A 13,495-nucleotide genomic window follows, 5' to 3' on the forward strand; every position below is an offset into this window, starting at 1 on the left:
TGGCTGCTGGAGGTCCTTAATAATGGACGCTGCCTTTGTGAGGCACCGCTTCATGAAGATGTCCTGGGTACTTTGTAGGCTAGTAGCCAAGATGGAGCTGACTAGATTTACAACTTTCTGCAGCTTCTTTCAGTCCTGTGCAGTAGCGCACCCCCACTCCCCCATACCAGACAGTGATGCAGCCTGTCAGAATGCTCTCCAAGGTACATCTATAGAAGTTGTGCCATCCAGGGATCCCAGTAAAACGGAAGCAAATGGGAAACACTCTGATGTCTAAAGTCAAACCGTGCATAAAAACAGGTGATTATGGGTATTGGAAGTCAGTCATTCCAGCCCCAGACATCACTGTAGGAATTCCTCAAGACACTGTCCTCAGCCCAAACATACTCAGCTCTTTCATCAGGGTATGAATAAAAGGTACGCATTGATAATAGCACATTGCTCATTTGAGAGTCCTTGGCTAATGAAACCACTCACACCAGCATACAGCAAGATCCAGACAACATTCAGGCATTGGCTGATAAAATGATAGCATAAGGTGATGTCAACCGATAACCACCTTCAAGAAAAGGTGAACCTAGCCACTCATCCGAGCATTCAATACCATTGCCCAATCTTCAGAGGTCACCATTAATCAAAAACTCAATTGGAATATCATGTTAATACCGTGGCTACGTGACTTGGTGCCTTATGACACTGCGAGGACTTCCCACTATCCACAAGGCACAAATCAAGAGTGATGGAACTCACCATTTGCCTTGACGACCACAGTTCCAAAAAAAAACCCCACCAGAAACTGAATACTATCCAGGATAAAGCAGACCATCTGACTCCACCACACCCAGCAGTCTAAACATGCATTCCATCCTATAACAGAGCAGGTTGGCTGCAGTATGTACTATATGCAAAATCCACTGAGACATCTCAGACAAGCATCTCCAAAGACCATGATCTCTATCCCCAAGAAGGAAAGTAGGATGACACACATAAAATGCTGAAGGAGCTCAGTGGGTCATTCAACATCTATAGAGGCAAATAAACAGTTGACAGTTTGGGCTGGGACCCTCCATTGTTTCTCTCTATAGATGCTGCTTGACCTGCTGAGTTTCTCCAGCATTTTGTGAGTGTTACTCAAGATTTCAAGCATCTGCAGAACAAGGGGATAGATGCACGGGAACACTACCACCTACTGGTTCCCCTGTAACCACGCACCATCCCAACTCGGAAATATCTGTATGTTACTGGTCTTTTATTATTGCTGGGGTTTAAATCCTGATGCTCCCTACCCAACAACACTGTGGGAGTACGTTCACCAGAAGGAGTAAAGCAATTCAACCTGCAAATTAACCTTTAGGGAGTCCTGCACTAGGACTCCAAAGCCCCTTTACACCTCGGGTTTATGAATTCTCTCTATATATAAAAATAGTCTATGCCTTTATTCCTTCTACCAAAGTGCATGACCATGCACATCCCTACACAGTATTCCTTCTGCCACTTCTTTGCCCATACTCTGAATCTGTCCAAGTTCTTCTGCAGACTTCCTGCTTCCTCAAAACTACCTGCCCTCCACCTATCTTTGTATCAGCCATCAATCCCATAATCCACATCATTAACATATAACGTTAAAAGTAACAGATCAAAACACATAACCCTGCGGACTCCATTGTTCATCAGCAGTCAACCAGCAAAGGCCCCCGTTATTCCCAAATTTTGCCTTCTGCTAGTCGGCTAACTTTCTGTTGATGTTAGTAGTTTTCCCATCTCTGAGGCCTCTGTGGATCAGGGCAAACCATGGATGTTGCATATGGAGCCAGTGATCATTAATGGAGAATGTGTGGAGCAGGTTAAGACCTACAAGTATCTGGGAGTACAGTTAGACGAGAAGCTAGACTGGACTGCCAACACAGATGCCTTGTGCAGGAAGGCACAGAGTCGACTGTACTTCCTAAGAAGGTTGGCGTCATTCAATGTCTGTAGTGAGATGCTGAAGATGTTCTATAGGTCAGTTGTGGAGAGCGCCCTCTTCTTTGTGGTGGCGTGTTGGGGAGGAAGCATTAAGAAGAGGGACGCCTCACGTCTTAATAAGCTGGTAAGGAAGGCGGGCTCTGTCGTGGGCAAAGTACTGGAGGGTTTAACATCGGTAGCTGAGCGAAGGGCGCTGAGTAGGCTACGGTCAATTATGGATAACTCTGAACATCCTCTACATAGCACCATCCAGAGACAGAGAAGCAGTTTCAGCGACAGGTTACTATCGATGCAATGCTCCTCAGACAGGATGAAGAGGTCAATACTCCCCAATGCCATTAGGCTTTACAATTCTACCGCCAGGACTTAAGAACTTTTTAAAAGCTATTATTAATGCTTTTTGAGATAGTGATTTAGATGCATATCATATTTCTTACTGAGTTAAGTATTGTATGTAATTAGTTTTGCTACAACAAGTGTATGGGACATTGGAAAAAAAGTTGAATTTCCCCATGGGGATGAATAAAGTATCTATCTATCTATCTATCTCTATCCTAGCTGTCTAGATATAGAAGCCAGAGCAGCCAATACAGGGTTTACTCCTGAAGCCTTAGCCACAAGGCAGCGGAGGTTTGAGATCAGAGTTCTCCCTCTAGATAAACTGCCAATCATGGCTGATAAGACCCATCTGCCCGAAGTGACTGTTTTTACAGCACCAATAACCTGCCTTTGCCCGATATCCTGCCAGTAGAAATGGTTCCGCTGGGCTCAGTAGCAAAGCCACTTGTGGAAGTGAGGAGCTGGACTTAGTTGTCACAGGCTATTAGAGGCACTCACCACTGGGAGCATTCAATAGGTAGTGGGAGCTTATCCCCATTACCACCAATGGCTATATCAACCTTAGGAACCATCTTTCCTGTAACACCATGGGTTTTAATCTTGTTTAGCAGCTTTGTGTGCAGCACCTTGCAAAAGGTCTTCTGAAAATTAGAAGTGAACAACATCCACTGACTGTCGTTTCCCCAGACTGTCTATTATTTCTCCAAGGAATTCCAACAGATTTGCTAGACAATAATTCCCCTTAAGGAAACCATGCTGACTTCCACCTAATTCAATTACATTGCCTGTGATTATCCTGGACTGCACCAGGTCTACATGCATGTCTTTCTAACTTCTTCTCTTCAGAAGATTTACTTAGTTCAGGTATTAATTTGGAAAACCTTGTCTGTACTGTGCCCCACGCATTAACATCTTTCCTTAATGGAGAAGGCCAATGCTTTTCACAGTCATTCAGATGCAGCCTTATCAATGCTTACTGAAATCCTACAGTTGGATTAAAGTTCAGTATTCAACACCATAGTTCCCTTTAGACTTGACAGGAAGCTCAAAGATCTCGGCCTGCACCCCACCTTGTGTAGCCAGATCCTAGACTTAATATCAGGTCACTGACTGGTGCTAAGGATGGGCTCCCTCACCCTGCACCTCTGACCCTCAACACAGGTGCCCCTCTAGGGTTGTGTCCTGAGTCCCCTTCTCTAATCCCTTTATACCCATGACTGTGTTGCCGCACATAGCTCCAATCTGCTGATCAAATTCACAGACAACACAATATTAATCGGCCTTATTTCTGGCAGTAATGAGAGAGCCTACAGAGGGGAGATTGACACCTTGACACAGTGGTGCAAAGGTAACAACCTCTTCCTCAATGTCCAAAAAACAAAAGAGTTGATTGTGGATTACAGGAGGAATGGAGAGAGGCACTCCCAAATCAACATTAAAGGGTCTGCAGTCGATAGGGAGAGTAGCTTCAAGTTCCTCGGTATACACATCACCAAAGATAGTTTCAATATAATTATGGAGAAGGATAGGACTGGACCCAGGGTTGAGATTTTTGATTGGAGAAAGGCTAACTTTGAGGAGATGCAAGAGGAATTAGAAGCAGTGGATTGGGACAATTTGCTTTATGGGAATGATGTAATAGAGAAATGGAGGTCATTTAAAGGTGAAATTTTGAGGGTACAGAATCTTTATGTTCCTGCTAGGTTGAAAGGAAAGGTTAAAAGTTTGAGAGAGCCATGGTTTTCAAGGGATTTTGGAAACTTGGTTAGGAAAAAGAGAGATATCTACAATAAATATAGGCAGCATGGAGTAAATGAGGTGCTCAAGGAATATAAAGAATGTAAGAAGAATCTTAAGAAAGAAATTGGAAAAGTTAAAAGAAGATATGAGGTTGCTTTGACAAGTAAGGTGAAAATAAATCCGAAGGGTTTCTACAGTTAAATTAATAGCAAAAGGATAGTGAAGGATAAAATTGGTCCCTTAGAGAATCAGAGTGGATAGCTATGTGTGGAGCCAAAAGAGATGGGGGAGATTTTGAACAATTTCTTTTCTTCGGTATTCACTAAGGAGAAGGATAGTGAATTGTGTAAGGTAAGGGAAATGAGTAGGGAAGTTATGGAAACTATGACGACTAAAGAGGAGGAAGTACTGGCGTTTTTAAGGAATATAAAAGTGGATAAATCTCCGGATCCTGACAGGATATTCCCTAGGACCTTGAGGGAGGTTAGTGTAGAAATAGCAGGGGCTCTGACAGAAATATTTCAAATGTCATTAGAAACGGGGATGGTGCCGGAAGATTGGCGTATTGCTCATGTGGTTCCATTGTTTAAAAAGGGTTCTAAGAGTAAACCTAGCAATTATAGGCCTGTCAGTTTGATGTCAGTGGTGGGTAAATTAATGGGAAGTATTAGAGATGGTATATATAATTATTTGGATAGAGAGGGTCTGATTAGGAACAGTCAACATGGATTTGTGCGTGGAAGGTCATGTTTGACAAATCTTATTGAATTTTTTGAAGAGGTTACTTGGAAAGTTGACGAGGGTAAAGCAGTGGATGTTGTCTATATGGACTTCAGTAAGGCCTTTGACACTAACCTTCCGCACAGAAGGTTAGTTTGGAAAATTCAATCATTAGGTGTTAATATTGAAGTAGTAAAATGGATTCAACAGTGGCTGGATGGGAGATGCCAGAGAGTAGTGGTGGATAACTGTCAGGTTGGAGGCCGGTGACTAGTGCTGTGCCTCAGGGATGTGTACTGGGTCCAATGTTGTTTGTCATATACATTAATGATCTGGATGATGGGGTGCTAAATTGGATTAGTAAGTATGCAGATGATACTAAGATAGGTGGCATTGTGGATAATAAAGTAGGTTTTCAAAGTTTGCAGAGAGATTTAGGCCAGTTAGAAGAGTGGGCTGAACAATGGCAGATGGAGTTTAATGCTGATAAGTGTGAGGTGCTACATTTTGGTAGGAATAATCCAAATAGGACATACATGGTAAATGGTAGGGCATTGAAGAATGTAGTAGAACAGAGTGATCTAGGAATAATGGTGCATAGTTCCCTGAAGATAGAATCTCACGTGGATAGGGTGATGAAGAAAGCTTTTGGTATGTTGGCCTTTATAAATCAGAGCATTGAGTATAGGAGTTGGGATGTAATGTTAAAATTGTACAAGGCATTGGTAAGGCCAAATTTGGAGTATTGTGTACAGTTCTGGTCACTGAATTATAGGAAAGATGTCAACAAAATAGAGAGAGTACAGAGAAGATTTACTAGAATGTTACCTGGGTTTTAGCACCTAAGTTACAGGGAAAGGTTGAACAAGTTAGGTCTTTATTCTTTGGAGTGTAGAAGGCTAAGGGGGTCTTGATAGAGGTATTTAAAATTATGAGGGGGATAGATAGCGTTGACGTGGATAGGCTTTTTCCATTGAGATTAGGGGAGATTCAAACAAGAGGACATGAGTTGAGAGTTAGGGGGCAAAAGTTTAAGGGTAACACAAGGGGGAATTTCTTTACTCAGAGAGTGGTAGCTGTGTGGAATGAGCTTCCAGTAGAAGTGGTAGAGGCAGGTTCGGTATTGTTATTTAAAGTAAAATTGGCCTGTTTCCGTGCTGTAATTGTGATATGGAAATGTATGGAAGAAATGTGGCAAATGTTCAAGGGATATTTGCATGGCATTCTGCAGAGGTATATTCCAATTAGACAGGGAAAGGATGGTAGGGTACAGGAACTATGGTATACAAAGGCTGTTGAAAATCTAGTTAAGAAGAAAAGCTTATGAAAGATTTAAAAAACTAGGTAATGATAGAGATCTAGAAAATTATAAGGTGGGCAAGGAGCTTAAGAATGAAATTAGGAGAGACAGGAGGGACCATGAAAAGCCCTTGGCGAGCAGGATTAAGGAAAACCCCAAAGCATTCTACAGGTATGTGAAGAGCAAGAGGATAAGATGTGACAGAGTAGGACCAGTCAAGTGTGTATGGAACCAGAGGAAGTAGTGGAGGTATTTAATGAACACTTGGCTTCAGTATTACCTACAGAAAAGGACCTTGGCGATTGTAGGGGACTTACAGCGGACTGAAAAGCTTGAGCATATAGACATTAGGAGGAAGTGCTGGAGCTTTTGGAAGGAATCAAGTTGGATAAGTCACCGGGACCAGACAAGATATACCTGAAGCTACCGTGGGAGGTGAGTGAGAAGATTGCTGAGCTTCTGGCAATGATCTTTGCATGGTCAATGGGGACAGAAGAGGTTCCGGAGGATTGGAGGGTTGCATATGTTTTTCCATTATTCAAAAAAGGGAGTAGAGATAGCCCAGGAAATTATAGACCAGTGAGTCTTGCTTCAGTGGTTGGTAAGTTGATGGAGAGGATCTTGAGAGGCAGGATTTATGAACATTTGGAGAGGCATAATATGATTAGGAATAGTCAGCATGGCTTTGTCAAATGCAAGTCGTGCCTTATGAGCATGATTGAATTTTTTTGATGCTGTAACTAAACATATTGATGAATGTAGAGCTGTAGATGTAGTATTTATGGATTTCAGCAAGGCACTTGATAAAGTACCCCATGCAAGACTTATTCAGAAAGTAAGGAGGCATGGGATCCAAGGGGACTTTGCTTTGTGGATCCAGAATTGGCTTACTCACAGAAAACAAAGAATGGTTGTAGATGGGTCATATTCTGCATGGCGGTTGGTGACCAGTGGAGTGCCTCAGGGATCTTTTCTGGGACTCCTTCTCTTCATGATTTTTATAAATGACCAGGATGAGGAAGTGGATGGATGGGTTAGTAAATTTGCTGATGACACAAAGGTTGGGGGTGTTGTGGATAGTGTGGAGGGCTGTCAGAGGTTACAGTGGGACATTGATAGGATGTAAATTGGGCTGAAAAGTGGCAGTTGGTGTTCAACTTAAATAAGTGTGAGGTGATTCATTCTGGTAGGTCAAATCTGATGGCAGAATATAGTATTAATGGTAAGACTCTTGGCAGTGTGGAGGATCAGAAGGATCTTGGGGTCCGAGTCCATAGGATACTCAAAGATGCACAGATTGACTGTGTGGTTAAGAAGGCATACGGTGCAACTGGCCTTCATCAACTATGGGATTGAGCTCAAGAGCCAAGAGGTAATGTTACACCTATATAGGACCCTGGTCAGACCCCACTTGGAATATTTGCTCATTTCTGGTCACCTAACTACAGGAAGAATGTGGAAACCATAGAACGGGTGCAGAGGAGATTTACAAGGATGTTGCCTGGATTGGGAAGCATGCCTTATGAGAATAGCTTGAGTGAACTCAGCCTTTTCTCCTTGGAGCGATGGAGGATGAGAGGTGACCTGATAGAGGTGTATAAGATGATGAGTGGCATTGATCGTGTTGATAGTCAGAGGCTTTTTCCCAGGGCTGAAATGGATAACACGAGAGGGCACACCTTTAAGGTGCTTGGAAGTAGGTACAGAGGAGATGTCAGGGGTAAGTATTTTATGCAGAGAGTGATGAGTGTGTGGAATGGGCTGCCAGCGATGGTGCTGGAGGCAGATACGATAGGGTCTTTTAAGAGACTCCTGCACAGGTACATGGAGCTTAGAAAAATAGAGGGCTAGGTAATTTCTAAGGTAAAGTCATGTACAGCACAGCTTTGCAGGCTGAAGTCCTGTATTGTACTATAGGTTTTCTATGTTTCTATCAGCCCCCAAATCGTCAAGACCTTCTACAGGAGCTCCATTGAGAGCATCCTGACTGGCTGTATCACCGCTTGGTATGGGAACTGCACCAACCTTGATCGCTGGGCACTGCAGAGAGTGGTGCGGGCAGCCCAGCGCATCTGTGGATGTGAACTTTCTTCCATTGAGGATGTTTATAGCAGCAGGTGCAGAAAGAAGGCCCGGGAGATCATCAGGTCACCAGTCACCCCAACCATAAATTGTTTCAGCTGCTCCTGTCTGGCAAACAGTACGGCAGTGTTGAAGCCAGGACCAACAGGCTACGGGACAGCTTCTTTCTATGAGCCATTAGACTTATCAATTCACATGTCTGTACATTGTGACAGAGTCTTAACACTAAGATTTTTACTCCTTCACATTGTGGGATGGATGTAAGATTTAAATAAATTCAAATGCAAATTCAAGTCTTTCCTACATTTGCATGTAATTCCTCTAGCAACAATTAATACCATTCTGTTGGGAATGAACATTTCCAGCAAGAGAGAACGCCCCCCTCCACCTCCAGCCACCCAGACTTGAGGCTCGGTAGCACACAATATTACTTTCAAAGCCGGAGATTACTTATTGCATCTGGAGCGCTTGGCATTCACCTCGACCAATAATAGCAATACTCGCATTCTATCTATATCTTTGGTGTCAATGTGCATCACAACCTTTGGCTGCTCACCCTCACTTTTGAGAATCTTCTGCAGATCTCAAGAGATCCTAACTCCCTACATTCACTCTGCAGAATCTCTCCCTAGACATGGCTGGAAGAAGATTATAGTTGGGAGCTTAACATCCAAGGATGGATATTGTATCAAAAGAACAGGCAGGTAGGCAGAGGGGGTGTTGATAAAAAATGAAATCAAATCCTCAGAAGGATGTGACATAAGATCATAAGACCCTATTGGGAGTTATTTACATGCCTCCAAGATGTGGGCTTCAAATTACAATGAGATTTGGAAAAGTCATGTAAAAAGAGGAATATAGGGGATTTCAATATGTAGGTAGATTGGGAAATTCAGGATGGTTTTGGATCCCAAGACAGAGAATTTGTAGAACGCATATGAGATGGCTTTTTTGAGCAGCTTGTGGTTGAGCTCACGAGAGGATCATACTATTCTGGATAGGGTTTTGTGTATTGAACCAGATTTGATTCGGGAGTGTAAGGTAAAGGAACCTTTAGGAGATGGTTATTGTAATATGAGTGAATTCATCCTGTAGTTTGAGCAGGAAAAGATAAATTCAGATGGATCTGTCTCAGTATAACAGTGAGGTAAAGGGAATTACAGAGGCTTGAGAGAGGAGCTGGCCAATGTTGATTGCAAGGGGACACTGTCAGGGATGATGGCAGAATCAGCAGGCTGGACATCCCAAAGAGTAAGAAGTATTCTAAAGGGAGGATAAGGCAATGGTGGCTGACAAGGGAAGTCAAAGACAGCACAAATTAGTGGGAAATTAGAGGATTTGGAAGTTTTTAAAAACCATCAGAAAACAACTACAAAAAATACTATAAGGGGAGAAAAGATGAAATATGAAGGTAAGCTAGACAACAAAAAAATAACAGAGGGCACCAAAAGGTGTTTCAGATATATAAAAAGTAAAAGAAAGGTGAGAGTTCAAAGCTTGAAGTTCAATGCAAGTTTATTATTAAAACACATTTATGTCACCATATACAATATACCTTGAGATTCATTTTCTTGTGGGCATTCACATTAAGTACAAGCAACACAATAGAATGAATGAAAGATCACACCTAATAGGACTGACAAATAACAAACTGTGTAAATAGAAAAAAAAGAATAATATTGAAGATAATTAAACAATAGATATCGAGAACATGAGAGGAAGAGTGCTTGAAAGTGCGTACATAGGTTGTGGAAATATTTCAATAATGAAGTGAGGTTGAGTGAAGTTATCCTCTCCAGTTCCAGTGCCTGATGGTTGAGGAGTAATAACCGTTTCTGTAACTGGTGGTGTGGGTCCTGAGGCTCCTGTACCTTCTTCCTGAAGGCAGCAGTGGATATCGGACTTCTGGAATATGATGCTGGAGAGGTAGTAATGAGGGACAAAGAAGTGGCAAATAATTATTTTTTTGCTTCTACCTTCACTGTGGAAGACACTAGTAGTATGCCAGAAGTTCAAGCGTATCAGGGGGCAGAATTGAGTGAAGTTGCTGTGACTGAGGAGAAGGTGCTTCGGAAGCAGAAAGGTCTGAAGGAAGATAAGTCAGCTGGACCAGATGGACTACAGCACAGGGTTCTGTAAGAGGTAGCAGAAGAGATCATGGAAGCATTAATATGTTTCAAGAATCACTAGATTCTGGAATATTTCCAGAGGACTGGAAAATTGCAAATGCCACTCCACTCTTTATGTAGGGTAGGAGGCAGAAGAAAGGAAATTATGGGCCAGTTAACCTGACTTCAGTGGTTGGGAAGATGTTGGTGTCCATTATAATGAATGAGATTTAGGGTGCATGGAGGCCAAAGTCAGCATTTTTTCTTTAAGTCGAAATCTTGCCTGAAATACATATTGGATTTCTTTGAAGAAATAACGGGAAGGATAGACAATGGAGAGTCATTGGATGCTATCTACTTGGACTTTTAGAAGGCCTTTGACAGGAGCCACACATGAGTCTGTTTAACAATATAAGTGCCGATTGTATTGCAGGAAAGCTATTAGCATGGATAGGGGTTGGCTGACTGGCAGGATGCAAAGCGTAGGAATGAAGGGAGCCTTTTCTGGTTGGGGGCCCATTACTAATAGCATTCTGCAGGACTTGGTGTTGGGACCACTTCTTTTATGTTATACTGTCTGTCAATACATAGAAACATAGAAAACCTACAGCACAATACAGGCCCTTCAGCCCACAATGCTGTGCCAAACATGTAATTACTTTAGAAATTACCTGGGGTTACCCATAGCCCTCTATTTTTCTAAGCTCCATGTACCTATCCAGGAGTCTCTTAAAAGACCCTATCCTATCTGCCTCTACCACCATCACCTGCGGCCCATTCCATGCACTCACCACTCTCTGTGTAAAAAACGTACCCATGACATCTCTTCTGTACCTACTTCCAAGCACCTTAAAACTGTGCCCTCTCGTGTTAGCCATTTCAGCCCTGGGAAAAAGCCTCTGACTATCCACACAATCAATGCCTCTCATCATCTTATACATCTGTCTCAGGTCACCTCTCATCCTCCGCCACCAGGCAACATCCTTGTAAATCTACTTTCCATATCCTTCCTGTAGTGAGATGACGAGAACTGAGCACAGTACTCCAAGCATAGTCTGACCAGGGCCCTTTATAGCTGTAACATTACCTCTCTGCTCTTAAACTCAATCCCATGGTTGATGAAGGCCAATACACCGTATGCCTTCTTAACCATGCAGCCAACCTGCGCAGTAGCTTTGAGTGTCCTATGGATTTGGACCCCAAGATCCCTCTTATCCTCCACACTACCAAGAGTCTTACCATTAATATTATACCATACCATCATATTTGACCTACCAAAATGAACCACCGCACACTTATCTGGGTTGAACTCCATCTGCCATTTCTCAGCCCAGTTTTGCATTCTGTTGATGTCCCGCTGTAATCTCTGACAGCCCTCCACACTATCCACAACACCCCCAAACTTTGTGTCATCAGCAAATTTACTAACCCATCCCTCCACTTCCTCATCCAGGTCCTTTATAAAAATCACAAAGGAAAGGGGACACAGAATAGATACCTGAGGCAGACCGCTGTTGACCAACCTCCATGCAGAATATGACCCGTCTACAACCACTCTTTGCTTTCTGTAGGCGGCCTAATTCTGGATCCACATTGCAGGGTCTCCATGGATCCATGTCTCCTTACTTTCTCAATAAGCCTTGCAAGGGGTACCTTATCAAATGCCTTGCTGAAATCCATATACACTACATCTACTGCTCTACCTTCATCAATCTGGTTAGTCACATCCTCAAAAAATTCAGTCAGGTTCATAAGGCACAATCTGCCTCTGACAAAGCTATGCTGCCTATTCCTAAACATATTATGCCTCTCCAAATGTTCATAAATGCTGTCTCTCAGGATCTTTTCCATAAACATACCAACCACTGAAGTAAGACTCCCTGGTCTATAATTTCCTAGGCTATCTCCACTCCCGTTCCCATTGATGAAGATAATTGCCAGAGGCTCAGCAATCTCCTCCCTCACCTTCCACAGTAGCCTGGCATACATCTCATCCGGTCCCAGAGATTTATCCAACTTGATGCTTTCCAAAAGCTCCAGCACATCCTCTTTCTTAATGTATATATGCTCAAGCTTTTAAGTCCACTCCAAGTCATCCCTATAATTGCCACTGTCCATTTACATAGGGAATACTCAAGCAAAGTATTCATTAAGTACCTCTGTTATATCCTCCAGTTCCATACACAATTTTCCATTGTCACACTTGATTGGTCCTATTCTCTCACGTCTTATCCTCTTGCTCTTCACATACTTATAGAACGCCTTGGCGTTTTCCTTAATCCTGCTTGCCAAGGCCTTCTCATGGCCTCTTCTGGCTCACCTAATTTTATTCTTAAGCTCCTTCCTGCTAACCTTATAATCTTCTAGATCTCTAACATTACCTAGTTTTTTGAACTTTTTGTAAGCTTTTCTTTTCTTCTTGATTAGATTTTCAACAGTCTTTGTACACCACGGTTCCTATACCCTACCATCCTTTCCCTGTCTCATTGGAACATACCTATGCAGAACGCCATGCAAATATCCCCTGAACATTTCTTCTGTACATTTCCCTGAGAACATCTGTTCCCAATTTATGCTTCTAAGTTCCTGCCTGATAATTTCATATTTCCACTTTTTCCCAATTAAATGCTTTCTTAACTGGTCTATTCCTATCCATCTCCAAACCAATAAAGGAAATAGAATTGTGATCACTATCTCCAAAACACTCTCCCACTGAGAGACCTGACACCTGACCAGGCTCATTTCCCAATGCCAGATCAAGTACAGCCTCTCCTCTTGTTGGCTTATCTACATATAGTGTCAGGAAACTTTCCTGAACACACCTAACAAACTCCACCCCATCTAAACCTCTTGCTCTAGGGAGATGCCAGTCAAAATTTGGGAAATTAAAATCTACCACCACAACAACCCTGTTACCCTTCCAGAATCTGTCTCCCTATCTGCTCCTCGTTGTCCTTGTTACTATTGGGTAGTCTATAAAAAACACTCAGCAGAGTATTGACCCCTTCTTGTTTCTAACTTCCACCCACAGAGACTCCATAGACAATCCCTCCATGACTTCCTCCTTTTCTACAGCCGTGACACTATCTCTGATCAACAGTGCCATGTCCCACCTCTTTTGCCTCCTTCCCTGTCCTTTCTGATACATCTAAAGCCTGTTACTGTAAGTAACCATTCCTGCCCCTGAGTCATCCAAGTCTTTGTAATGGCTACAACATCACAGCTCCAAGTGGTGACCCAC

The sequence above is a fragment of the Hemitrygon akajei genome, chromosome 5 (assembly GCF_048418815.1).
Source record: "Hemitrygon akajei chromosome 5, sHemAka1.3, whole genome shotgun sequence".
Classification (NCBI taxonomy): domain Eukaryota; kingdom Metazoa; phylum Chordata; class Chondrichthyes; order Myliobatiformes; family Dasyatidae; genus Hemitrygon; species Hemitrygon akajei.